We start from the raw sequence: 27,303 nt of genomic DNA, 5'->3' as shown, positions 1-27,303 counted from the left end.
ATTCCAAGAAGGCTTTCAAATACCTTTAAAAATAATATAAGAGTAATTTAAATCTGAACAGAAAGTCTAATATTTTAGTATGTAGAATTAATTACTTTGAATTTTGCACAATCCTGTAGAAAATCCAACCAACTGTGGACAAAGTACTAAAGTTAGGAATCAATTATAAAGTCTGGCAGCAGGAAGAAGATCGATACATACTTGTCAATGGAGTGAGTGGAGTGATGGGCACTGAGAAATCAAGAATTTCCAGCAAACATGCTGTTCCCTCTGAAAGCTCAGGCTTCCCAGATGAAAGTAATTAAGTCAGGCACTGGTGGCCCAAGCTACTAATGCTAGCTACTCAGGAGATTGAGATCTGGGGATGACAGTTCAAAGCCAATCCAGGCAAACAAATCTGTATGACTCTTTTTCTTAACTTTTTTAGATTTTATTTTTTTAATTACCTTTAAAAGAGTTACACAAAGGGGCTTCAATTTAACATGTCAGTTTACAGTTTTTTTAGTTGTTTTAAAGTGATACACAGAGGGGTGACAGTTACATAAGTCAGTTAATGAGTACATTTCTTTTTAGACAATGTCACCGCTTTCCTCACTTTCTCCCAGTTTTTCCCTTCTGTCTCTACTCACAAGTTGTATAGTTCATTTTCCACATAGTGTCTGCTGAGTATTACTGCTACATTTCTTCACCCTTCCAACTTTCTCCTCCATTTCTCCCAATCCCCACCCAGCCCTTCAATTTACCTTGTTCCATTTTTTTTTGTCGGCCGTGGGGCTTGAACTCTGGGCCTGGGCGCTGTCCCTCAGCTCTTCAGCTCAAGGCTAGCGCTCTACCACTTGAGCTACAGCGCCACTTCCGGTTTTCTGGTGGTTTATTGGAGATAGGAGTCTCACGGTCTCTCCTGCCCGGGCTGGCTTTGAACCGTGATCCTCAGATCTCAGCCTCCTGAGTAGCTAGGATTACAGGTGTGAGCCACCAGCGCCCGGCTACCTTGTTCCATTTTTACATATATGCATTGACTATTACTGTGCAATCATACCTTTCCCCCTCTACAAAGGTAGCTGGTGGGCAGCATGGGGAGATTCAGGAGAGAAATGCTGAAGAGGAAGAAGAAAAATACCCACAGAAGAGAAGAGCAGCCTGGTGCCGGTGGCTCACGCCTGTAATCCTAGCTACTCAAAAGGCTGAGATCTGAGGCTCCCAGTTCAAAGCCAGCCTGGGCAGGAAAGTCCATGAGACTCTTATCTCCAATAAAACCACTAGAAAACCGGAAGTGTTGCTGTAGCTCAAGCAGTAGAGCACTCGCCTTGAGCTTCGCCTTGAGCTGAAGAGCGCAGGGACAGCGCCTAAGGCCAGAGTTCAAGCCCCATGACCGACAGAAAAAGAAAAGAAAAGAAGAGCAACAAAACCAAAAGCAAGTATGTAGAGAGGAAGAGGGGTCTAGATGGAAAAGCACACAGGAGTGGGGTTGCTTTGGAGGAGTCCTGGTGATAATTCTTGAAAGATCTAACGGAATTCAACAGTGAATCCAGACAGCCCTGGGCTTTCTTTGTTGGAAGATGATTACTGCTTCAATTGTGTCACTTGGTCTAGGTCTGTTTGGGTCATTTATACCTTCGTGGTTCAATTTTGGTTAAGTCAACCCGCCTGGGCTTCAGCCTCCCGAATAGTTAGGATTACAAGCATTAACTACCAGCGCCCAGCTTCACCAAGCTATTTGAAAGCCTTTTTTTTTTTTTTTCCAGTCCTGGGGCTTGAATTCAGGGCCTGGGCACTGTGCCTCAACTTTTGTACTCAAGGCTAACACTCCTACCATTTGCTGAAAATTCTGCTGGTATTCTAATGGGCTTAACCATTACATATGACTAGTCTCTTCTCCTTTGCAGCTTTCAATAGTGTGTATATTTAGTAGTGTAAGTATAATTTATCCAGGTGGTTCCTTCGTGGTGTTACCTGTTTGGTGTTCTAAAAGCCTCATCTACTGGATGAGGTTGGAGAAGTTTACTGCTATTATTTTATTGAATAGGAGGAGGAGGAGGAGGAGAAGGAGGAGGAGGAGGAGGAGAACAAGAAGAACAAGGAGGAGGAGGAGGAAGAGGAGGAGGAGGAGGAGGTGGAGGAGGAGGAGGAGGAAGAGGAGGAGGAGGAGGAGGAAGAGGTGGAGGAGGAGGAGGTAGAGGAGGAGAAGGAGGAGGAGGAGGAGGAAGAAGAGGAGGAGGAGGAGGAGGAGGAGGTGGAGGAGGAGGAGGTAGAGGAGGAGAAGGAGGAGGAGGAGGAGGAAGAAGAGGAGGAGGAGGAGGAGGAGGAGGTGGAGGAGGAGGAGGTAGAGGAGGAGAAGGAGGAGGAGGAGGAGGAAGAAGAGGAGGAGGAGGAGGAGGAGGAAGAGGAGGAGGAGGAGGTAGAGGAGGAGGGAAAGAAAGTGAGCTCTTAGAAAATGTGAAGTATCATATCATTAACTATTTTATTATTTTTTTTGTCAGTCCTGGAGCTTGAACTCAGGGCCGGGACACTGTCCCTGAGCTCTTTTGTTCACTCAAGGCTAGTGTTCTACTACTCTGAGCCACAGCTCCACTTCCAGTTTTTTGAGTGGTTAATTGGAAATAAGAATTTCACAGGGACTTTTCTGCCTGGGCTGGATTTGAACTGCAATCTTCAGATCTCAGCCTCCTGAGTAACTAGGATTACAGGTGTGAGCCACTGGTGCCCAGCATGACTAAATTTTAAAACAGAAGTCAGATCAATTCTCAATCTTTGTCAAAGGACTTGTTACATAAAGTACTTTTTCATCTCTCCTAAGGCTTGTTAAATAAATTTACTATTTTTCTATACAGGTGATATACAGAGGTCAAATTTACATGTACCAGGTAATGAGTACTTGCTATTCGCGCAGTGTCATCTGCTCCCTCATTCCCTCCCTCCCCTCCCTCCATCTCCACTCACAAGGTGTATAGTTCACTTTCATCAATGTCCAGTGTGTTCCTCTGCTGCACCTTTTCACCCTTTTCCCCCTGGCTTCTGTGTCTCTCCTTCCCCCTCTCACAGATACATATGTGACTACACTGTATATAAGGTAAAGAATACAGAATCATCAGAAAAAGAAAAAACAAAAAAAAATGTCTTTTGTTTCCATATCTTTGGAGTTCATTTCTTTTTTTTTTTCTTTTCTTTTTTCTTCGCTCGTGGGACTTGAACTCTGGGCTGGGGTGCTGTCCCTCAGCTCTTCGGCTCAAAGTCAGAGCTCTACCACTTGAGCCACAGTGCCATTTCCGTTTTTTGTTTTTTTGTTTTTTTTTTCTGGTGGTTAATTGGAGATAAGAGTCTCACAGACTTTCCTGCCTGGCTGGCTTTGATCTGTGATCCTCAGATCTCAGTCCCCTGAGAATCTAGGATTACAGGCATGAGCCACCAGTGCCTAGCTTAGAGTTCATTTCTATATGTACATTATTTTATATAAATATTAAGAGGCATTTAGGCATTGCACCTTTGTGATTCTCTCCTGAGACTATTCTTTTTTTTTTTTTGGTCGGTTGTGGGGCTTGAACTCTGGGCCTGGGCGCTGTCCCTCAGCTCTTCAGCTCAAGGCTAGCGCTCTACCACTTGAGCTACAGCGCCACTTCCGGTTTTCTGGTGGTTTATTGGAGATAGGAGTCTCACGGTCTCTCCTGCCCGGGCTGGCTTTGAACAGCAATCCTCAGATCTCAGCCTCCTGAGTAGCTAGGATTACAGGCGTGAGCCACCAGCACCCGGCTGAGACTATTCTTTTTTGGTCTCACTGAATATGAGTATCTAGAATCCTGTGTAATTTTTCAGATCGCAGGGAAATATGTAAAATATTTGAAGAGCACATGGCCTTGTCAAATTTATTTTCTTTAGCTAAATATTCACCTATTTAACAATATGTGACTACCAAGTTTCAGGTCTGATTGGGGAATCCAGCACTACATAGACCCATCTTCATGGAATTTATAGTCTAACACGAAGAGAAGAATGAATTCAAATATTACACAAATGAAAAGCACAATTAATTGTATGTCATGCACAGGATGGAGACAGTATTACAAGAATATAAAACATAATGTTCTTATTATGGTTGAATGACATTTTAAGTGAAGCCAGGATGGTGGCAGTAAATGGGCTGTGTGGAAGGATTACATAGAGATGGGGGAAAAAAATTTCAAGGCTATTTTCCTTTCTCCAAGCAAGGTTCACTTAACTCTATGAAGAAATATGTTAATATGCCAGGCACCTGTGGCTCATGCCTGCGATCCTAGCTGCTTAGGAGAGACTGGCTTGCCAAGCAGACTTCATTAAAGCATATCTGTACTTAAATACAGGGAATAAATCAGATAATTCTTTCACATAGAGTCCAAAAGTAACCTAATACTGAATGTGCTTTCATCAAGCTAATGGGCCTGGAATTTTTCTACATGCTAGAGTATTTATTTCTTTATATAATGTCCATAGATTTTTGTTCTAAAGCTCTTTATCCAGTTTCCTTCCTCAGCTTTTGAGACAAGATGTCCTTATGTAGCTCAGGTTGGCCTCCAACTCAGGATTCTCCTACCTCAGACACCAAGTAAATGTTGGCATGACAGGTTTTGGGGTTTCTTTTTATTTTTTTTTTTCATCAAGGGGTTTGAGCAGGACCTGGATCCTGAGCTCTTTTGCTGAAAGCTAGCATTCTAACACTTTGAGTCATAGCTCTACTTCCTGTTTTCTGGGGGTTAATTGGAGATAAGAGTCTCATGTACTTTCTTTCCTGGGCTGGCTGTGAACATTGATCCTCAGATGTCTGTCTCCTGAGTTGCTAGGATGACCAGTGACCAGCTAGGTGTTTGTTTTTGCAATCACTTTTTGAACTTTAAAAAAATAAAAAAAGAGAAATATCTGACAGGGTGTTGGTGACTCATGCCTGTACACTTTGCTACTTAGTAGGGTAAAATCTGAGGATCGAAGTTCAAAGCCAACCTGGGCAGAAAAGTCCATAAGATGCTTATCTCTAATTAACCAGCAAGATGCCCAAGTGGAGGTATGGCTCAAGTGACAGAGTACCAACCTGGATTGGATAAAGCCAAGCAAATATGAAGCCCTCAGTTCAGGCCCCACCATTGGCACACACACACAAAAAATTAACATCTGAGTCCTGCCTCTCAGGATTCTGATGTAATTGATCTGGGTTGTCTGGGCCTAGGGCTATCCCCATGCTAGCTCCAGTGAGAGCAGTAATAGTTTAACCTGTTTTCAACAATCATATCCTTCTCAGACAACATCTAGTTCAGTGTCATTGCAGAATGACACTCAAAATGAAGACAGAGGAAAGCATGTCTTAGAGCCACAAATGACAGCCTTACATGGTAGTTCATGCCTATAATCTAGCTATTCAAGAGGCTGAGATCTGAGGATTTCAGTTTGAAGCCAGACTGGACAGGAAAAAAAAATTTTTTTTCTGCCAGTCCTGGGGCTTGTACTCAGGGCCTGGGCACTGTCCCTGAGCAACTGTGTGCTCAAGGCTAGTGCTCTACCACTTGAGCCACAGCACCACTTCTGTTTTTTTCTGTTTATGTGTTACTGAGGAATCAGACCCAGGGCTTCATGCATGCTAGGCAAGCACTTTACCACTAAGCCACATTCCCAGCACTCCCTGAGACTCTTACCTCTAATAAATCTTTAGAACAAGAGCTGTGGCTCAAGTGGTAGTGTTAGCAAAATGAGCTCCCTTCCCATAGCTTAGCACACTCCTTCCCCTCTCCACAGCTTAGCGTGCTCCCTTCCTAGGCAACAGTAGGCCCATTTAATAAAGGCAGTAAATAATCAGCTTCCAACGGTCTTTACCTTGGGATGGCACTTCTCTGGGACAGCTACGCCATGTAAGACCACAAGAACCCCTCAGAGTGATTTTCAGGTCTGGGAAGCTGCAGGATCCCTTATCTACTACTTGGGCAGCAGCCATAAATCCATGATGAAGCCCTTGGCCTTCATGTCCACACCAAGGTTTCTGCCTCCTAGCCCCTTCTAGTCCCTCCTAAACCTCCTACGTTATATAGATCACCCCAGACAATAGCCAGAGCCTCTTCTCACTTCTCCCTTGTGAGAAGGAGTCTTGCCAGCCCCTTTCCTGCCAATAAACTTTTCTTGTTCTCTGTACATGGATGTCTGCATGGTTCTCTGGCAAAGTCTACTAATCTATCAGGTAGAGTGCTAGACTTGAGCAAAAGAAGTTCAGGGACAGTGTCCAGGCCCTGAGTTCAAGCCCCACGATGGTCACCATTTAAAAACAAGGAAAAAAAAAAGAACCAGCCACAAACCAACACAAACAAGGGCCAGTCAGACCTGCCAAGACTAGGAGGAGCCAAGGCCTGCCCTGAAGAGTGTGAGTGTGACCCCTGTCCCCTCACCTCCGTTCAATTTCCGGATTTGCCTCTACATAGATTAGTCTCCAACCCTCCCGTGCACAGGCCTCAGAGGATCCAAGTTCACCGGGAAGTTCCGAATTGCCTGCCTATGAGTTGTGCGTGAGCCAGAGGCCGGAGAGACAGGTGTGTTCAGGGAGATTTATCAAGTCCAAGTCACTTTGGGGTTGAACTTAGAAACTCGACCCCAGGGCGCCAAATGGCAGTGGCAGTTTCTGTAGCACAAGGGGAGGAGAGGCGTGCAGGAGGACCCCCCCAGGGGCTGGGTCGGACCTCCCCTGTCCCTGAGGGTGCAGCCAGCTCAAACCCCAGAGCAGAGATAGCTACTGCTGCCCAAAGACTAGGGTGTGCACGAGGGCGGGGCGTGGACTACACTTCCCGAAATGCCTCGGGAAGGGGTGGGGTTTGGGAGCGGCCGCCAGGCCCTGGCCCGGCGTGCGCAGGGGTTCTTGGGAGTGGCGGGGCGGGGCCTCGCGGCTGTCAGCTGTGGCCCGGGGGCGCCCGGGCGGGGTGGCGGTGGCCATTGGCCCAGAGGCGGTCCAGGGTGGGGTCTCCGTGCGCCGCTGCCGCTTCCAGCTGGGCCGGGCGAGTAGAGGCGTCCGCGGGCCGGGGCGACCCGGGCAGGGATGCATCGAACCGGCTTGGCCATGGCAGAGGCGCCACTGAAAGTGTGCATCGTGGGCTCGGGGAACTGGTGAGTGTCCGGCCGGAGGGCGGCGGGCGGCCGGCGCGAGCCCCGCCTCCAGGAAGCCCGGCTGCGGCCAGGGGGCCGCGCGCCCCCGTCACGGCGTGGGCACCGCGCGCGGAGGCGGGGCCGGAGAGCCGTCGGCCAGGCTGGGCACCGCGCGCCGGGACGCCGCGCCGAGGCTGGCGCCGGGAGGCGCTGCGCCCGGGAGCCCGCGGGGACCGCGCCGGGAGGCCGCGCGCGTGCCGGGCACCTGTCTGCGCGAGGGCGGCCGCGCGCCCAGCGCCTCCCGCTCGCCTCCCGCACGTTCCGCGCAGCACCCGGAGGACCCTCTCCGCCCTGCGCAGCGCAGCGCAGCGCCAGGCTGGAGCGCTTGACCCAGGCGCCCGCGTTCTTCCTGCAGTTCTGGTGTGGGGGAAACGGAGGCACCAGCGGCTGCCCGGGTCTCCGCAGGGGCTGGCACAAGACAGACCTCACCTGTCTCTGACTCTACATTACCGTGAGAGAGATTGTATCCGGAAGCAAATCCAAGTTCAGAGAGGCCTTGCTCCCAGGGACGTGGGGCATTCTCGGGGAAGGTGTTTGCAAAGGCTTGTCCTGCCCCTGGGCTTTAATCGGAACGTGGTGGATAAAGCACTTTGTGCCAGGTGCTCCTCCAAGCCCTTCACTGCTGTCAGCTCTGAGTGCCCTTGCTTAGCCAACCCCTGGAGGAGTCCTTGGTGCTTGGGGGAAAGGAGAGGAGCCTGGGAGGAAAGGAGGCAGAAGATAGCTTTGCCTTCCCATGCTCTTTCCCCAGGCTATGCATTCTTCCCCCTTAGGGGCCATGATGAGCTTTCAGTGCTGTTCAGCTAAGGCCTGCTTCTGTGTCCTACCTTACACTAAGCTCAGGCTTCTCTGACTGTTGTCCGCGTGGGAAGGAGGTAACTGGTCTTAGTCTTCCTTTAAGACTTGGCCCAGAAAGTACTTCTTCAGGAAACCTGACCTGGTTTCCCTCTCACAAAGCCAGTAGCTTCTGACAGGGCTCTTGTTGCTGGCATCTTCCACTGTTCTGGATTGACTTCTTTATTCATTTGGATATGAGTACTGGGACTTGAACTCAGGACCATTGCTCTGTCCCTTAGCTTTTTTGCTCAAGAGGAGTACAAAACTACTTGTGCTAGAGCTCTACTTCCAGCTTTTAGGGGTCAGTTGGAGGTGAGTCTCAAGGACTTTCCTACCCAGGCTTGTGTGGGAGGATCTGATTTCTCACTTGGCCTTTGGTAAACTTGGTATGTGTGTGTGTGTGTGTGTGTGTGTGAAGGCTTTAAGCATGGATCAGGGAGCTCTCCCTTAGCTTTGTCACCTAAGGTTGGCAAAATTGGATATAAGAATCTCTTGGATTTGTATGTTTGGGCTAGCTGCAAACCTTAGTCCTGATATCTGAGCCTCCTGAGTAGCTAGGACTCCAGGCATGAAACACAGCACTTGGGTCTGGATTGACATTTAATTTTCTCCATTCTTCACTACCAGCCCCTGAGACTTAACATCTCTCCTGGTGCCTGGCATGTGCTAAGTAAATAATGATATAAGAGAAGATAACTTTTCCTGATGATGCTGATTGGACCCAGGGCCTCTTGGATGCTAAGAACATCTTCTTCTACTCAGCTACCAAACTGAGTTTTTAAAATATAGTTGTATTTAATTAGATAATACAAACGTAGATAGTGGAGATGGAACCCTGGGCTTTGGTATTTGAGACAATCACTCTGCCACTGACATGTAGCCTCAGTCCAACATGAACAGGGTTTGAAAACCCAAAGGGGCAGTAAAATATAGTGGAAACAAGTCTCCCATCCACATTTGTCCTCCCAGGTTTTCCCTCCTGAGGAAAAGCCTGTGAGTTACTCTGTCCTTGGGGATAGTTTCATCAGACCCAAGGGAATGCTACACAGGAGTTTGTCTCCTCCCTTGCAAACCCAGGATCCTGTTCAACCAACAACAGAATGTTCTGCAGGACTCCTGAAGGAGTTAGTTGCAGTCGCCTCTGAAGAGTGTCATTTGGACCCTGGGCTTGGCTCTGGCACTTTCATCTCAAGGTCAGGTCTGTGTGATTGATGTTAGTCACCTCTGGAAACCCTCCACTTAGCACGTGGCTGTCTGCCCCACCTCCTCCCCTTCTATGCCCCATACCGGGAATTAAGTAAACTCAGCGCCTCACTTCATCCACATCCCCTGTTCCAATGCATGTTCTCTCAACATTAGTTTCCTTTTGTGTCAAATTCTTCAAGCAGAAGCCCCTTTGCTGTTTGCAAGGTGCTGGTGGTAGAAGTGGCACCATTTTGGCTGGTTAGATTGGGCCTAATAAGAGCAGTGACATGAGCCTTCTTCACCCTCCAGAGATTTGGCAGCTAGCCCATGATTTCTGATGTACTGATATACTTGACTGTTTTCTTGGCCCACTCCACCCAGGGAAATGGAGTAGAACTTGGCCAGTGGCATTGAAGTCCAGTGATTGAGAAATGTTCTGAGAGTTTGGGCTGGCTGCCTAGCTCCATTAATTACTGGATCAGACAGGAACCATTTTTGGCTTCTCTGCCCCTTGGCTTGGGTTCAATCACTCCAGTGTGAGGAGAGGGAGACCATGACCTCTGCAGAGCATGACCTCTGCAGAGAAGTTCAGGCAGAGGGGCTGAAGACAAGATGGAGAGAGAGGAACACTGGGTCCTGGTTCAGTAGTTTGTCCCAGGTCAGTACTGTGGTGTCTGCAGGGATGGGGACACCCAGGCAGGGCCCTGGCCTTCAGGCAGTTTACCTTCAGGTGTATGTGAAGTGGAATGGAGCACGTGTGCTTCACCTGTTTAGACATTACACTGGAAATAGTGGTTCCTGCATTATGAGTAGCCCAGGCAACTTGCCTCCTGAATCCTCACTGCATCTAGACTTGAATCCTATTCCCTAAGGGCAAGATAAACTTTTCTCTAAGGGACTTTGGTCTCTGGTTAATTTTAAAGCAGAATACTGGAATCTGTACCTACCGGAGTAGTTCTGTTCTTCTCTCTGGAAAGTTAAAGTTGCTTAAGCAATATTTATACTTGAGACTTTGAAGTAGCTCTGATTGCTTGTGTAGACAAAGGTGTTGAGCTGTAAGCTTGGAAGTGTTAGCAGTTGCAGTGAGTCCAGGAACTTTAGCAAGTGGTGGACCCCCAACATAACCTGTCTTGTCCTTATCTCACCTTCTAGATGGATGAGAGATGTTGGACCCTGGGATCTGGGGGAAGCAGCTGAAGAGTTTCTGAACCTATCACTTGTTACTTGGAAAACTTTTTTCTGGGTTCCTCCAAAGATGTAACAAGGTTTCTTTGCCTCTCATTTTGGGAGGATAGCTCTAGAGAAATGCAGAATGCATTGCAGAACTAAAGCCTCAGGCTGTATGTTATAATCAACTTCTGTGAGACAGAAATCATCTTCCTTTGAGGAAAGGCAGGGCAGTTGGTAGGGAAGGGCTTCAGAATCAACTCCTGAGCTTCTGCCCTGGTCATAGCTTGGCAGACAGCAGGCTTTGGGTAAACTGCTTGAGTCATTGCTTATATTGGTATTTGCTATCTGGGATTCTGGTTAGGATTATTGGAGATTATCATCAAGAAGTTTGTGACTAGCAGTTTTTTTTCCTCTCTCTCTTTCTTTTTTGGTGCTGCTATTGGAGGTTGAACTCAGGGCCAGGGAGCTATCCAGTTTTTTGTTCAAGGTTGGCACTTTACCACTTGAGGCACAGCTCTACTTGTGGCTTTTTGGTAGTTTATTGGAGCTAAGAGACACTTTCCTGCTGTGGTAGGCTTTGAACCATGATCTTCAGATCTCAGCCTCTTGAGTAGCTTTTGATGCTTGTTATTTTCATCATCCCTGACCACAGCCATCTCTATAACCAGGTTGGACTTTGGCCAAGAAGTGGAGGCAGAGTACCAGAGAGAAGACAACAGATTTGAATGACTGACAGGCAGCTGGTAGTTTTCCTGGGACTATTAGTTGCTACTCATAGTACTGGACATTTCCCTAGTGTGTAGGTTGGGGCAGTGTTGGTCTGCTTTGCACTGATGCCCCTCGGGGTCTGGTTGGATGTGGCACTGCAGCTCTTCACCCTTCTTGGACACCTTGATCAGTGCTGCTCCTTTTGTCCTGCTGCTTGGAGATCTGAGAAGTGAAGATAATTTATCTCCTCTGTGAGCAGAGTGCTTCCTTCTATGTGTGTGGGTGGGTGCGATGGAGAGAGATTTTTCTCTTCTTTTTGTTGCCAGTCATGGGGCTTGAACTCATTGCCCAAGCCCGGTCCATATCTTTTTTCACTCAAGTCTAGAGCTCTACCACTTGAGCCACAGTTCTGCTTGTCAACTTCTGGTGATTAATTGGAGATAAGAATCCTATGGACTTAACTGCCCAAGCTCGCTTTGAAACAATCTTCAAATCTCAGCCGCCCAAGTAACTAGTATTACAAGCATCAGCCATCAGCGTGTGGCTCTAACTGGGTTTTTGAGTGGATCCACTCAGTCATAGGAAGTGTCGGCATGGACTAGACTCATTGGCTTTCAACTCTTGTGAGGTTTACATTGAGGGTTTTCTTTTTTCTTTTTTTTCTTCAGGTAAGGGGTAGGTTTATTCAGTAGACCTGCTGGGACCAGGCAAGGTTGGCACTCCACGCGGCTTGGAAAGGCCTAGGAAAGAGAGAGAGGAAAGAGAGAGAAAAGAGCTAGAAAAGAGCAGAGAGCAGAGAGAGTTAGAAAAGAGCAGCGAGAGAGCCGAGAGCAGAGAGAGAGCAGGGAGAGCTAGAAAAGAACAGAGAGAGCTAGAAAAGAACAGTGAGAGAGAGAGAGCCTCTGGGCCTGGGTTAGGCCTTATCTAGGGTATGGGTGGAGAAAGGTGTGGCCACATCAAATTCAGATGTGACCTCTGCAGTACATTGAGGGTTTTCATGTGCAAACAACTCGATAATTGTAAAATGTAATATGTATGTTATAACTTAGTATGGATAAGTTCACATTATCATCTATAGTCGGATGATGAAAATTTCACATTCTGCCTCATTTGCACTTGTGCTGATCTTACCGTGAATGGTACATCCTTTTAGTCTCACCATTCTTTTCTGGGTTGAGAATGTGGCTCTGTGGTAGAGGATTAACTAACACAGGGGTCTGGGTTCAGTCCCTAGCCCTGCAAAAACGTTTTTTTTTTCTGTTAATACCTTGAGATTATTTACATGACATTCAATTTATTTGCCTAAGGTGTACAATACAATGGCTTTTGCTGTATTCACAAATTGTAACAATCACCTCATCAGCTTAGTAAGACAGAGTGTAGTGGCTCCTGCCTGTCATCCTAGCTACTCAGGAGGGGAATTGTAAGTAGGTAAGGCTGAGGGTGGCTCCACTCTACAGCAAAAAAGACTGGAGGTGTGGCTGAAGTGGCAGAGCACCTGCCTAGCAAGTGATGAGGCCCTGAGTTCAAACCCCAGTACTGCCAAAAGAAAATCAACTCATACCCTTCAGCTGACATTCCATTTTCTCCCCACCTCCCTCAGCCCTAAGTAACTGGCAGTGTTTACTCTCACAAATATTTTTCTGTTCCAGGATTTGCCATTCAGTGTGTGGTCCTTTGTGACTGGCTTCTTTCACCTCATGTGAAGCTCTCATCTTTCAGCCAATGCTGAAACTGGAGCATGTGCCAGTGCATCAGCCTTTTTCTGGCTTAATACTCCCCTGAATGAACTCCCTATATACTGTCCACTAATCTATTATGGGACTTGAACTCGGGGCCTGGGCACTATCCCTGAGCAATTTTGCTCAAGACTAGCAGTCTACCTACCACTTGAGCCAAAGTTCCACTTCTAGCTTTTAGTGATTATTTGGAAATAAAAGTCTCAAGGCCTTTCTTGTCCTGGTTGGCTTCAAACCGGGCTTGGAACTCTGATCCTCAAATCTCATTCTCCTGAGTAGCTAGATTTCAACCATGATCCACCAATGCCCAGCCATTTTTTTTTGAGACTGGGTCTCCTTCTGGAGCCCAGACTTGCTGCAAACTTGCAAACTGCTTGCTTCAGCCTCCCAAGTGTAGGGATTTCAGGCATGTGTCCTCACACCAGGCCCTTAATAATTTATTATGGGTTGGACTAATTTGCTTCTAGCAAAGTGGAACCCTATATGAGGGCCAAACATGCTTATCTTGGCCCCATGGCTGTGCAAATGTCAGATCTGGTGCTGAGGTTTTGGAGCCTGGCTTCTGCAATATGGTATCTTCCTTGACCCACACAATTGGAGACATCTGTTATTCTCTCTGCTCCTAGGTCTGTAATCTGATGCCTCCAGAGGTTATGGCAAGTCTGTGAGTCATCCAGCTATTAAGTACTGACACTGTGGGAGTTTCTCTGCCTTTCTGCACCCACTTGAAAGGTGACTGCAGTAAATTTAAATGTTAATTAAGCTTAAGAGCCTTGAGCAAGGTAGAGACCTAGAAAGTAAGCAAGCAATTACCAAAAAAAAAAAAAAAAAAAATACAGGCTGGGTGGAGTGGGTCACACCTAATTCTAGCTGCTCAGGAGGCTGAGATCTGAGGAACGTGGTTCAATGTCAGCCCAGGCAAGAAAGTCCATGAGCCTTTTTTCTCCAATAAGCACCAAAAGGCCAGAAGTGGAGCTGTGGCTCAAGTAGTAGAGAACTAGCCTTGGGCAAAAGAAGCTTGGGGACAGTGTCTAGGCCATGAGTTTAAGCACCAGGACTGGCACTAAGAAAATACACTTATATTCTAGTATTGTTTTAAATACCCCCTGTGACCAACACTGAACAGCAGAGCTCTACACACTGCTTTTCTCCTTGATTTTTATGTAACTGTGTTAAAGATCTTAAAGTGTACACAAAAACACAGAGTGTCATTGTCCCCTCTCCCCCCCCCCCCCCCATGACAGTGTTCTCTCTGTAGCTCAAACTGGCCTCACTCACAATCCTCCTGCCTTAGCCCAAGTGCTACAACTATAAACAAGCATTAATTACTATACCAAACTCATAAAGTAGACTGGCATGTTTTGGGTTTTTTTTCCCTTGCAATGAAGAGGTTGGAACTCAAGCTTTGCACTTGCTATGGAAGCACTGTATTACTGAGCCACAGTCCCAGTTCTCATTCTTTTATAGTTTTAGTAGTCCCAACTCATCTATGCTTTGGGGGGATGGGGGCTTGAACTCAGGGCCTGTGGGCTGTCCCTTAGCTTTTTCCTGCTCAAGGCTGGTACTCTAGCACTACAGCCTCACCTCCACTTCTGGCTTTTTGGTGGCTAATTGGGGATAAGAGTCATACAGAATGCCCTGCCCTGAACCTCTGCTCCCAGCCTTCTAAGTAAGCTTTTGTGAATTGGGTTCACCACTTTGCATCTAGCCTTACATATCATTCTTTGGTGAGCATTTCCCTCTGCGCGACCCAAGGTCTCTTTCATCTCCATCCTCTTCTTCAAGAGATATTCACATTGATTTTTTTCCCCTTCTCTCCTTGTGGCTGCTTTTGATATTAAGCTTAGAGAGGCTCTCTACCCAGAGATCAAATAAACATTCACCAAGTTGAATCTGTTTTTAAAATGTTTCATTTTTATATTTGCATTGAAAACAGTGTCATTTGATTGTACTTCAAAAGCCTTTTAAGTGCAAAATATTACACAAAATGTTAACAGTGGTTCTTCCTGTGTGATGAGATTCTTCATAGTTCTTTTCTTTCATGTACTGCTCTTAGGAGTGGGACTATAAATTTATCAAGCTAAAATGGATCCTCCTCTTGCCCTGGGAACCTTAACCCAGATCAGCTCTGGGAGAGATGAGCATGGATTGTGGAGAATGTGGCAGAACCTCCGCCAGTTCTCTCCAGGCCTCGGTTTCCTCCTTGGGAAAAGGAGAGGTGTGCTGCAAGGTCCTTTGTGTCTTCACACGGCTTTGCACTCCAGGGCCATTCTTGACCTTTGCCTGACTTGGTAGCAACCATCCTTTGGCTGATGGACACATCTTCAGCCTAATTCAGATCTCATCCCTTCTTAGGAAGATGGAAAGGGGACAGAACAAATACCAAAGGATGAGCTGGGGTCTGTTTATCCCTTCTTGCCCTGATCTGCTACAGAAGACCCTGGGTATTTGTTTTTGTTGTTATTGTTAACCACTGTACACGTTCCTGGTCTGTTCATTCATGTGAGGGAGTAATAATGGCGCCAGCCTTGAGACATATCAGTGTACCCCTTTCTCATTCCTGGCTCCTCACTGCCTTGTCCACCATCTCTACCTCCCCTGCATGCCCATGCTTCCCTCCCCTCCCTTCCTTCCTCCTCCTCTTCCCCTTCCTCTTCTTCCTCCTCCTCCCTGCCCCCTGAGACCCACCCAGCCTTCAGAAGCCACCTTTCCTCTGAATGACCTGACAAGTGTCATTGGCCACCTTGTCACCAGGCAGCAACACTGTCAGTCTCCTAGCTCCATGGGGGCAGAGGTGTGTCTGCTTTTATTCGCTAGATCCCTGTCCCCAGCAGGGAATCTCTTCTTCATGAAGCTCCAGCTGGATTATCAGCAATTCCATTTTACACCAGGACAAACTAAATTGGTGGGAAGTGTGGGTTTTAGAAGCAGACAGATCTGGGTTTAAAATCCTAGCTCTAGATACACAGTGGGACTTTTGGTGACATTTATATTCTCTGAGCCTCAATTTCTTCTGTAAACTGGGGGGTAATCTGTACCTCTTGTGGGCTGCTGTCAAGAATAATTGAGCTCTTACCCAGCATTGTGGCTCATTCCTGTAATCCTACCTACTCAGAAGGCTGAGATCTGAGGATTGCAGTTTGAAACCAGCCTAGGCAGGAAAGTCTATTAGACTCTTATCTCCAGTAAATCATAGAAAAATCCACAAGTGGTACACAGTGGCTCGAGTGGTAGAGTGCTAGACTTGAGCTAAAAGGAGCCCAGGGACAGTGCCCAAATCCAGAATTCAAGCCTCACAACTGGCAAAGAGGGGGGTAGGAAGGAGGGGGGAGAAAGAGGGAGGGGAGGAGGGGGGGGGGAGAAGGAGGTCTTAAATACCTACTCAGGTTCCCTTTAAATTACATTTTCATAGCATTGCAGACATGAATATCTATTGAGATGAACTCCAGGAAAAGGAAACTTGTTTTTTTCTTTGTTGTTGTTTCTGTTTTGTTTGTTCATTTATCTGTCTTTTAGAGGGTAAGGGAGTGCCACAGAAAAGGAGGGATCAAGGATAAAGAAATGCAGCAGTGAGGCTGGGAAGGTGGCTCAGTGGTAGAGCGCTTGCCTTGCATGCATGAGGCCCTGGGTTCGATTCCTTAGCACCACATAAGCAAAAAGAAAAAAGCCAGAAGTGGCACTGTGGCTCAAGTGGTAGAGCGCTAGCCTTGAGCTGAAGAGCTGAGGGACAGCACCCAGGCCCAGAGTTCAGGCCCCACGACCGGACCAAAAAAAAAAGAAATGCAGCAGTGGTACTCACTAGACATTGTTGAAAATGATCTGAACAAATTGTGGGTGAGGATGGAAGGGAAAAACAGGGAGAGCGAGGGAAGGGGTCATAGAGTCCAAATGGAAATGTACTCTTGACCTGACTTATGTAACTATAACTTCTGTACATCACCTTTATAATGACAATAAAAAATAAAAAGGAATTCCTCGTTTGTTGTGTCTTGTTTTTGAGACAGGGTCTCACTATGTATTCTAGTCTGGCAGTCCTCCCCCTCTGCCTTCTGAGTGCTTACAGATGTGCACCACCATGCCTGGTTTGCTCCTGCCCTTGTTTGTCTAGTGTCAGTACTAAAGCTTGAATTCAGGGCCTGGGGGCTGTATTTTTGTTGTTTGTTTTAAGGAGACATTTGTGTCATTTCTGACTTTTTGCTACGTGGTCAGTACTCCAGTACCTAGAGATGAAATTTCAGGTCACAGGAAATGATCAGCCTTGTAGTCTGTGATAAGCACTTAAAAAGCTAATTTTGAACACTTTTGGATCTTGTGAATTCAAGGAATTCCACCGACACAGAATTGGTGTTTATAATGTCAATGTGCTGGGTTGAGATTGTGGGCCTATTTTGCTCAGAGCCCTCAAACTGCTGCCCGCCTGACCTTTCCCCCAGGCCACACTCATGTGTAACATGACCCCTTCCCCCCAGGAACCTTCTGTGACAAAGACATTACTGTGTCATCAGCAGTTCACTAAAAGCTGGTCCGTCTCAGTCTGATTTCCCCTTAGACCAGAAGGGAAAGAACACGTATTTCCTTTTATTACAAGATAGAAATGTTGATCCTGTGTTACAGTTCTCCATCTAGAACCTGTGTTGGTAAGAGCTCATCTAGGTAGAGCTCTCTGCTTTTTCCCTTTTTCCTCTTCTGGTTAGCAAGCTCCAGTATGACCTGGGGATTTATGATCATAGCGTCCCCTATGAAATTCAGTTGTCATTTCCTCTCATCTTTGTCTTCTAAAATCTGCTAACTTAAAGACAAACAAACAAACAAACCAAATATCTGGGCTGGAAATGTGGTTCAGTGGTAGAATGCTTACCTAGCATGTATGATATCCTGGGTTCGATTCCTCAGTACCATATAAACAGAAAAAGCTGGAAGAGGCACTATAGCTCAAGTAGAAGAAAACTAGCCTTGAGCAAAAGAAGTTCTGGGACAGTGTCCAGGCCCTGAGTTCAAGCCCCATGACTGGCCAAAAACAAACTCCTTTACAAGCCAGGTGCTGGTGGCTCATGCCTATAATCCTAGTTTCTCAAGAGGGTTAGATCTGAAGGTCTCAGTTCGAAGCCAGCCCAGGCAGTAAAGTCTGTGAGACTCTTATCTTCGATTAACCACCAGACAACCAGAAGTGGAACTGTGGCTTATAGTGATAGAGTGCTAACCTTGCTCAAAAGAGTTCAGGGACAGCACCTAGGCCCTGAGTTCAAACCTTACAACTAAACAACAACAAAAAAAATTGAAGCCAGGCACCAGTGGCTCACACCTGTAATCCTAGCTACTCAGGAGGCTGAGATCTGAGGGTTGAGGTTCAGAACAAGCCAGTCCAGGCAGAAAAGTCCATGAGACTCTTATCTCAAATTAACCAACAGAAAACCAGAAGTGGTGCTGTGGCTCAGTGGTAGTGCGCTCACCTTGAGCTGAAGAGCTGAGGGACAGTTCCCAGGCACCACGACTGAAAAAAAAAAAAAAAAGATCCCAAACTGTTTTTCTAGCTGAGTGTGGTGATTCATGCCTGTAACCCCAGCTACTTGGAAGGTATAGGTCAGAGGGCGTGTGGTTTGATGCTAACCTAAGTAAAGTTAACAATATCCTCATGCTAACAAACAAGCCTAGAAGTGCTGGTTTGAGACTGCACTTCCAGCTATGTAAGAAGTGGCCTAAGGCTGGTATGGGCAAAAAAGCATGAGAACCTACCTGAGAAAAACACTTAAAGCATGTCTTTAAATGCCTTCCTAACCAGCTCAAGATCCTAAGTTGAAACCCTAGTACTGCTTTTAAGTTTAAGCAAATAGAAAATAGCTGGGGAGGTGGCTCAGTGGTAGAGTGCTTACCTTGCATGCATTAGTTCTTAGGTTCAATTCCTCAGCACCACATAAGCAGAAAAAGCCAGAAGTGGTGCTGTGGCTCAAGTGGTAGAATGCTAGCCTTGAGCTGAAGAACTGAGGGACAGAGCCAGGCCCAGAGTTCAGGCCCATGACCTACAAAAAAAAAAAAAAGAAAAGAAAAAATACAAACTGCTTCACTGAGATAAAATATGTACACTGCAAAAATTCAGTGACTTTTAGTATATTCCCATAGTTGTGCACCCATTGCTACAGGCAATTTTTTTCCCAAACACTTATATCACCCCCAAAAAGAAACTCAGACCCTTTAGTACTCACCTTATTTTCCCCCAGGTAACCGCTAATCCACTTTCTTGTGTGTGTATGATAGGGATTTAATCAAGGGCCTCACATTCTAAACAAGCATGTACCCCTGAGCTATTCTCCCAGCCCAATTTGGCTATTCTGGACATTTCATATGAATGACATAATACGGTATGTGGTCATCTTTGACTGCCTTCTGGTGTTTTGTTACACTGGCTGTTCATAGGGGTTACACCATTGGAATCCTCCTCTGGTATATTTACATATATGCATCTGACCCTGTATTTGTTTTCAGATATGTTTATAATTTAGATCTACCTTCCACATGAGAGAAAATTGTGCCCCTTGTCTCTCTGAGCCTAACTTTAAAGTGGGCTTGGTAAACCACAAGGCCTCAGACCTCTCCAGAGGCCATGCACTTGAGTATGGAGAGACAAACTCCTGTGTCATTCATTGCTCGTTTCACTATAAGCATTGTATATTTCACTATATATACCTTCTGGCTTCGAAGGTAATCTTCATATTTTATGTAATTCTGAAATTGAGTCCCTCACCTTCTCCACATTGCTAGTAAGAGATCATAGACTGCTACTAGTTTTGGAATACTATATAGCAATGAACAGAAATGAAACAGAAGGCTTATGCAGTTACATGGCCAACTTTCTAAAATAGTAATGGAGGACAAAAAAGACCATCACAGATGAATTGTGTTCTTCTTAATTATCTTTCAGAAATGGGCTTGATGACCTCATGTTTGTTTAGGGACAGCTACATATGGCAAGATGTGCACTGTTTAGAATGGTGGCGTGGCGAGGGGAGAGGTGAACTAGGAAGAAGAGGGATGTGGGGAAAGACAGGGACTTCGGGATGTGGGTCATGTTCTGCTTTATCTTTTGCACTGTTGGCAAGTCACATTCTACTTCTTAATCCAAATAATGGGTACATAATTTTCAATTGTGTGTGTGTGCACGTACATGCATGTACATGTGTGTACATCCCCCATGCTGGTCTTGAACTCAAGGTCTGGGTATTTTCCCTGACCTTTTTCTCTCAAGGCTAGCCCTCTACCACTTGAGCCTCAGCTTTACTTCCAGCTTTTTGCTGTTCAATTGGAGATTTGAGTCTTTCAGACTTCTGCCAGGGCTGGCTGGCTTCAAACTTTAATCCTCAGATCTCAGCCTCCTGAGTAGCCTGATCACAGGCATGATCCACTGGTTCCCAGCTCATTTTAATCTTTATTCTTTAAGCAGTTTGTATATACTTTGTTTTCTTACGTAAGAGAATTTTTCCTGAGATACCTAAATGTGGATTCTGCATAAAGTGGCTCTGTGATTCTGTCCCCTTCTCTTCCCTCCCAGGGCAATGATGAGGGCCCCGAGGGGCTGAAGATCATCTCCAATATCCTCGAGAAGATGAGCATCAACATCGGTGTGCTGATGGGTGCCAATATAGCCAGCGAGGTGGCTGCCGAGAAGTTCTGTGAGACCACCATTAGTGAACCACCCAGGAGAGACATGGAAGTCTCTCCTGCATATTCCCCCCCTCCTTGCTCTCCCCTGTGCTGCTAGAGTGGAACCCAGGGCCTGGCGCATGCTCCACCCCAGAGCTGCCCCAGCCCATTCCTCAGACTGTCTGTGGTGGGCCTGGGAGTGGGCGGGTTATGTGCAGAACCATTCTGTGCCTCTGAAGTGGTCCAGCCACACCAGAGTGAATGGAGAATCGGAAGGATGACCTGATCCACCTGGAAGGGGGACCAGTAAGTTAGACATGGAAATAGAAGGTTGTTTGTATCCACACACAGGGGGTGTTTGTACCCACACTCAAATGGGGAGGTCCCTTGGCCAAGAAATTCCCTTTCTATCCTTTCATTCCTTCCCTCCCTCCATCCCTCCCTTCTTCCTTCTTTTCCCTTTCCCTTCCCCTTCTTATTCACGACTGAATTTTGCTGTGTTGCATATGTTGCCTAGACTGGCCTTGAACACTCTGTCTCCTGCTTCTATCTCCCAAGTTGTTAGGACTGACTACAGGATGTACACTCACCTAGCTTAGCTTTTCACAGATCACAAAGCCAGTCTCCAAGTCCATCCTCACTGATGCCGATGAGGCTGAACAATGGGTGAGGGAGGTTCCCATTTTCTGGTGACTAAGGAATGACTTTCAAGGTCATGCCACAAGGTAGAATCTTGGTTCAGATTTGGCTGTCCTGTTTCCTGAAATAGTAAGCTTTTTTTTTCTGTTGTGAAGAAACATTCTCACACTGATGTTGGGAAGATTCTCATTGCTTATAGGGAGGGCTTTGAGAGTCTGAAGTACCTGTGAGCTGCCTTAAAGTGTGCACTGGTGTAAAAATAATAGTTCTGTATTTTTAGACACTTTGCAAACATTTAGGTTTTTTTCTACCATTGCACAACTTTTACAGCTGTTTCTCCTCAACAGATGCATAAAAAGGACCTCAGAGACCAGAGGCTAGCATGAAGTTCATGGAAAACGTACCCCTGGATACTCATAAGTTCCATATAGGATATTTATAGTTTGTTTCATTGCGGTTCCCCCTTGGTTTTCATTTTAAATGTATGTACATTTTAGTCACTTTCTTAGGGAAAATAAAAGTAATCTTTTTTGTTTTTCGCTTGGTATACTGTTTTCTATCTGTGCAAACTATTATTTATTGTAAGTTATGTATTTTCAAATTGCTTATTTTGTATTTGTAACAGAACATTTTACAGTTAACACACATTTTGATGCTATATAGTATTCATCAATAACTCCGTATAGTCAGACCTTTAAACTTTTCATTGAAGTGCTGGGCACCAGTGACACCTGTAATCCTAGCTACTCAGGAGGCTGAGATCTGAGGATTGCAGTTTGAAGCCAACCCAGGTTGAAAAGTCCTCAAGAGATTCTTATCTCCAATTCACTATTCAAAAAATTGGAAGTGGAGCCGGGCGCTGGTGGCTCACGCCTGTAATCCTAGCTACTCAGGAGGCTGAGATCTGAGGATCGCGGTTCAAAGCCAGCCTGGGCAGGAGAGACCATGAGACTCCTATCTCCAATAAACCACCAGAAAACTGGAAGTGGCGCTGTAGCTCAAGTGGTAGAGTGCTCGCCTTGACCTGAAGAGCTGAGGGACAGCGCCCAGGCCCAGAGTTCAAGCCCCACGACCGACAAAAAAAAAAAAAAATTGGAGGTGGAACTGTGGCTCAAGTGGTAAAGCTCTAGCCTTGAGCAAAAGAGCTTCAAGGTGGTACTCAGGCCCTGAGTTCAGCCAACACACATACATAAAAAATTTCATCAAGGAGTATTTTTGGGGAATGTAAAGGTGCCAAACTAATATAAAGATACATTGGGAAGTTCAAACTTTGCCTCCAAGATTTGGTCATTGATTCTGTTGAAATAAGCTTGTAAAAGATCACCCTCCCCCCCCAAAAAAGAGAGTATGAGTGAATTACCATGGATATATGCATAGAAGCCATACAGAACATGAAACTCAGGGCAGGGGTGTGGCTTAGGTCACAGAACACCACCTACCAAGTGCAAAGCCCTGAGCTGAAACCACTACTGCCTGTCACCCATGGCCCCCCAAAGAAAACTAAAGAAAGGCGTAAATACCCTCTTCACTAGGCAGATGGAAGTGGGGTGGCAGACAATTATAGAGGGGTTAAAAGTAGGTTTTAGGGGAGGAATTGAGCCTGGAGGACAGTGGCCTCAGGCAGAGTTCTGGGCTTGGTGTTTGATTTCCAGTCTCTTCCTCTGTGGTAAGTCTGTCATCCTTAGTAATGAAATGTCAGTGTGGAGATTTAAGGCTACTGGACTGACTCTCATTGGTGGGTCTGAGTCAGGTGGACGCAGGAACTTGGAGAAAGCCCTTCCTTGCATTGGCATTCTTTGATGCACTCAGTTTTAAGGCCACAGTTGATACATTTTGCAGTGTCATTGTGTTCAACCCTCAGCAAAAGAAAGCAAGAATGGTGTAATCAGCTTTCTAATCTGGCATTTGCAAGGTGATACAGCCCCAGTTTTTAAAAATAGTCCAGGCTAGGAATGTGGCTTAGTAGTATAGTGTTTGCCTATCATGCATAAGACCTGGGTTCGATTCCTCAGTACCACATAAACAGAAAAAGCCTGAAGTGGCACCGTGGCTCAAGTGGTAGAGTGCCTTGAGCAAAAGAAGCTCAGGAACCGTGCCCAGGCCCTGAGTTCAAGCCTCAGGAATGGGGGGAAAAATCAAGCAGTATGAGAAGGTAGAAAGTGAGAGTCATGAGGGCCCTGCAGTACCGCCATGCAGTCCAAACGCGAGTGTGAGCCATGGTGTGAGAGGGTGAATCCAGAAAACAAGGCGGCCCTGGAGGCGTGGGTCGGGGAGACGGGCACAGGAGGTACGGCGGGCCACCTCCAGGCTGGGTGGGCAGCCCGCCGCCGGCAGGTCGGCGGTGATTATTCGGAGGCTGCCCCAGGATGTGTAGGAGCCCCAGCTGATCCGCTACTCCAGCGCGTGGGCCGCCTCCACGAGTTCCGTCTCCTGATGACCTTCAGCGGCCTCAATCGCGGCTTCGCCTACGCGCGCTACGGCGCGGTGCCCAGGCCGCCACGGCCCCGCTGCACAACCACCTCCTGCGGCCCTCCTGCCCGCAGCACGGAGGACAAGTGCGAGCTGAGCGTGGAGGGGCTGCCGTCGAGGGGGACCCACTGCAGCCGCCGGGCCCCGGCCTCCAGGAAGCCCTGCTGCTGCGCAGTCCGGGGTCGACAGCAACCCAGATTGCACTGCTCAAGTTCAGTTCGCATCGCGCAGCCGCCAGGGCCTTAGTGGAAGGGCAGTCACGCCTCCGTGGAGAACCAGTACTGTGGCGTGGCTCAAGCCAGACCTGAAGCAGCTACTGCGTCCCCAGCTCATGCGTCCCTCCCTGCAGCGCCTGCAGCCAAATAGTAGTCAGCTGGCCCTGGCTAAGAACAAGCTGGGGTCCCAAGGGCCTGGAGCCGCCCTGCAGATGCTGTGCCAACGAATGAAGCTAGGCAGCCCAGTGTTCCTCACCAAGTGTTTGGACACAGGACCTGCTGGCTGGCATGGCTTCTGGTACCAAGTAGTGATCCCTGGGCATCCAGTGCCTTTCAGTGGCCTCATCTGGGTTGTGCTGACTCCAGATGGGCAGGATGGTCATGAAGTGGCCAAGGATGCTGTTTCTACACAGCTGCTGGAAGCACTGAGTGAGTCTGAGGCCAGCTTCTTGTGGACTGGTGGGGCTGAGGCGGGTACTATATTGAAGCAGTAACACACCCTCTCTCCCCTCCACAGGCAGCCTAAATGGGTAGGCAGAGCCTATGTCAACACCCAGCCCAGCAGGCCTGGGCAACCACTTCTGATCCCAAAATGGGGAGGGATATGGGCCCTGCATCGCATCTTCCTCACTGGAACATAGCCCCATACCTGGCAGCTGCTCAGGTTTAGCTTAAGTTGCAAGGTTTGTCTTTGTGCGCTTCCTTGGCCATTTCCTATGTGACATGCGTATAATGAATCTTTCTTTGTTTTTATGTGAGGAACTAGCCAAGTCCTTGGTGTCTACTGCTTGTCATTATGGTTTTAGTTAATATGGCTTGAGTTTTTCTGTGTTGTTATCTGTATTTATATTAAATCCCTGGTTAGTAAAAAAAAAAAAAAGAGTCAAGATTGTAATTTTGTATAATTACTGTTAGCAGTTGCTAACTATCCTTCCAGAGTGGAATTTGTCTATGCATAGTATGCATAGTACATATTAATATAATGTGCCAGATGTGCATATTAATATATTCTTTCAGTTAATTTTTCAATTTGCAATTTTAATATAGCCTATGAAAAAAGTGTTTTTCTCCAATAAGATTTTTGCCTCATTATTTTAATTCAGTCTGTTAACCAATTATCTTTTCCCAGTTGGTTGAAAATGGCGATTACTCAATCATCACGGAAGGCTGAGAACTAATCTCCATTTACTCATTAAATCTGTATCTACTTGCACATGCTGGCTGAGATGTTGACCTGCCTCTTGCCTGCGATGTTTCAGAGAAGTGCTTGGGCTTGTTTGTGAAGACAGATAAATGCCCAGAGGTTACTCTCTTTCTGTTTGGCTTCTGTGTCCTTTCTCTGTGGATTGAAAAAAAAATGGCACTGGTGACCTGAGTTAAATTAAACACTAAAAGTAGATTGAGCTGGGTGCCAGTGGCTCACACCTGTAATTCCTGATACTCAGGAGGCTGAAATCTGAGGATCATGTTTGAAGCCAGCCCATGCAGGAAAAGTTGGCAACACTTTTATCTCCTACTAACCACTAAAAAGCTGAACTGTGGCTTAAGTGGCAAAGCACTAGCCTTGCTCACAGCCCCAGTACTGGCTCACACACACACATACACACACACACACACACACACACACACACACACAAGATAGAACATGAGGGGGGTAATTTTTTAACTGTATTTTTTTTGTCTTTTCTTTTCTGGTACTGGGGATCGAACCCAGGACCTTGCACTTGCTAGGCAAGCGCTTTGCCACTGAGCTACATCCCAGCCCTAGGGCGGTAATTTTAAAATGAACTGTTTTATGTAACCTGAACTTAATGAGGCTATGTCACACAAGCCAGAAGAAAGGGACAGATATTGTCAAACAAACATCTCTTACTCCTCAAAAGGCCAGTGGACTGAAGGACAGCCGAAGGCTAATGGAGCACTCTATGTGTTGGAGATGGCTGGCGGCCTGATCAGGAATTCTGCAGGGATTTGGGAACTTAGATCCAGGAATGCAACAGTGTCCTGGGCTGCCCCCACAGTGACCCGTTTGAATGGCAAACAGACCTTGATTCCCTCCACAAGCCCCTGCACATCGAATGAGGGTGCCCACCTGACCTCCTGCAGCTCACTTGGAAAATAAGTGTGTCAGGGGCTGGGAAGGTGGCTCAGTGGTAGAGCGCTTGCCTTGCATGCCTGAGGCCCTGGGTTCGACTCCTCAGCACCACATAAGCAAAAAGAAAAAAAAAAAAAAAAAGCTGGAAGTGGTGCTGTGGCTCAAGTGGTAGAGCGCTAGCCTTGAGCTGAAGAGCTGAGGGACAGCGCCCAGGCCCAGAGTTCAGGCCCCACAACCGGACCAAAAATAAAAAAAAAAAAAAGAAAATAAGTGTGTCAACAGCCCAGCCAGTAAAGATGAGCATTTGTCTCAAGGGCTTCTATATTCCTCTTGAAAAGCCTCCGTTCTTTGGACTGGAAATACCCTGTAAATGAGTAAATGTACTGTAGCTTGACATTTTACACCACAGCAAGGTGTGGTTTCATAGCTATCTCAGCTATTTATTGCCATTCAAAAGTGTACAATGGAATTGCTTGTCATATAGATCTTTGCAAGGATTTGCATGCAAATTTAATTTACTCCTTAAGCCAGACAAGCATATATAATTATCTGCTGTGACTAGCATTACAGTTTTGAACAGTGCTGTGAATAGTAATGGGTGAAAAAGGAGAGATTCAGACGGGAAGTTTTAAGCAATTACTCCATCAGAGCTGCTGAATGAACTTTGTTGTTGGGGCTTGAACTTGGGACCTGGGTACTGTCCATTAGCTATTTGGCTCAAGGCCGATGCTCTTCCCACTTGAATCACAGCTGTTTGGAGCCTTTTGGTGGTTAATTGCAGCTAGAGTTTCTCAGATTTGTCTGCCTACGCTGGCTTTGAATTGTGATCCTCAGATTTCAGCCTCCTGAGTAGATAGGACTACAGGCATAAGCCACACCAGTGTCTAGGTTGCAACCTGAGTCGGAGCCAGTGGCTCATTCCTGTAATCCAAGACATGCAGGAGACTGAGATTTGAAACTGAGGTTTGAAGTTTAGCCCGGCAAATAAATTCAACAGACTCTTATTTTCAATTAACCAGCAAAAACCCAGAAGTGGATGTATAGCTCAAGTAGCAGAACACCCGTCTTGATCAAGTGTGTGAGGCCCTGAGTTCCAGCCCCAGCACAAAGAAAAATATCTTTTATACAGTGGTCACTTTAAGGCTGTTTAATAAGTGAAATGACTTGTGTATGATTTGTGTATGTATGTGTGCAGGTCTTGGGGCTTGAATCCAGGGCCTGGATGCTGTCCCTGAGCTTTTGTGCTCAAGTCTGGTACACTACTACTTGAGCCATAGCTCCACTTCCAGTTTTTTAATGGTTAACTGGAGATAAGAGTCTTATGGTCTTACTCTGGCCTGGCTTTGAATTGTGATCCTTATTATCTCAGCTTCCTGAGTAGCTAGGATTATAAGTGTGAGTTTCCAGCTGTACATGATTCTTAAATGCAGTGTTTAAAGAACTAGCAGAACTTAAAGGAGTTGTGATTTTT

At 46.6% G+C, this 27,303-nt stretch overlaps 1 long non-coding RNA gene and 1 pseudogene across 1 annotated transcript; both read left to right on the top strand.

Moving 5' to 3' along the window:
* The first annotated feature begins 6,879 nt into the window (after positions 1-6,879).
* LOC122096056 lies at positions 6,880-21,600 on the top strand. The gene is made up of 3 exons (XR_006145239.1): positions 6,880-7,104; positions 20,323-20,720; positions 21,401-21,600. It is a non-coding gene; the product is annotated as an uncharacterized LOC122096056 (long non-coding RNA).
* A 1,643-nt stretch (positions 21,601-23,243) lies between these two features.
* LOC122096055 lies at positions 23,244-24,600 on the top strand (annotated as a pseudogene).
* The last annotated feature ends 2,703 nt before the right edge of the window (positions 24,601-27,303 follow it).

This window comes from Dipodomys spectabilis, unplaced genomic scaffold (genome assembly GCF_019054845.1).
Source record: "Dipodomys spectabilis isolate Male_0828 unplaced genomic scaffold, ASM1905484v1 ptg000365l, whole genome shotgun sequence".
NCBI lineage: Eukaryota > Metazoa > Chordata > Mammalia > Rodentia > Heteromyidae > Dipodomys > Dipodomys spectabilis.
This window is presented reverse-complemented; position numbering and strand designations above follow the sequence as displayed.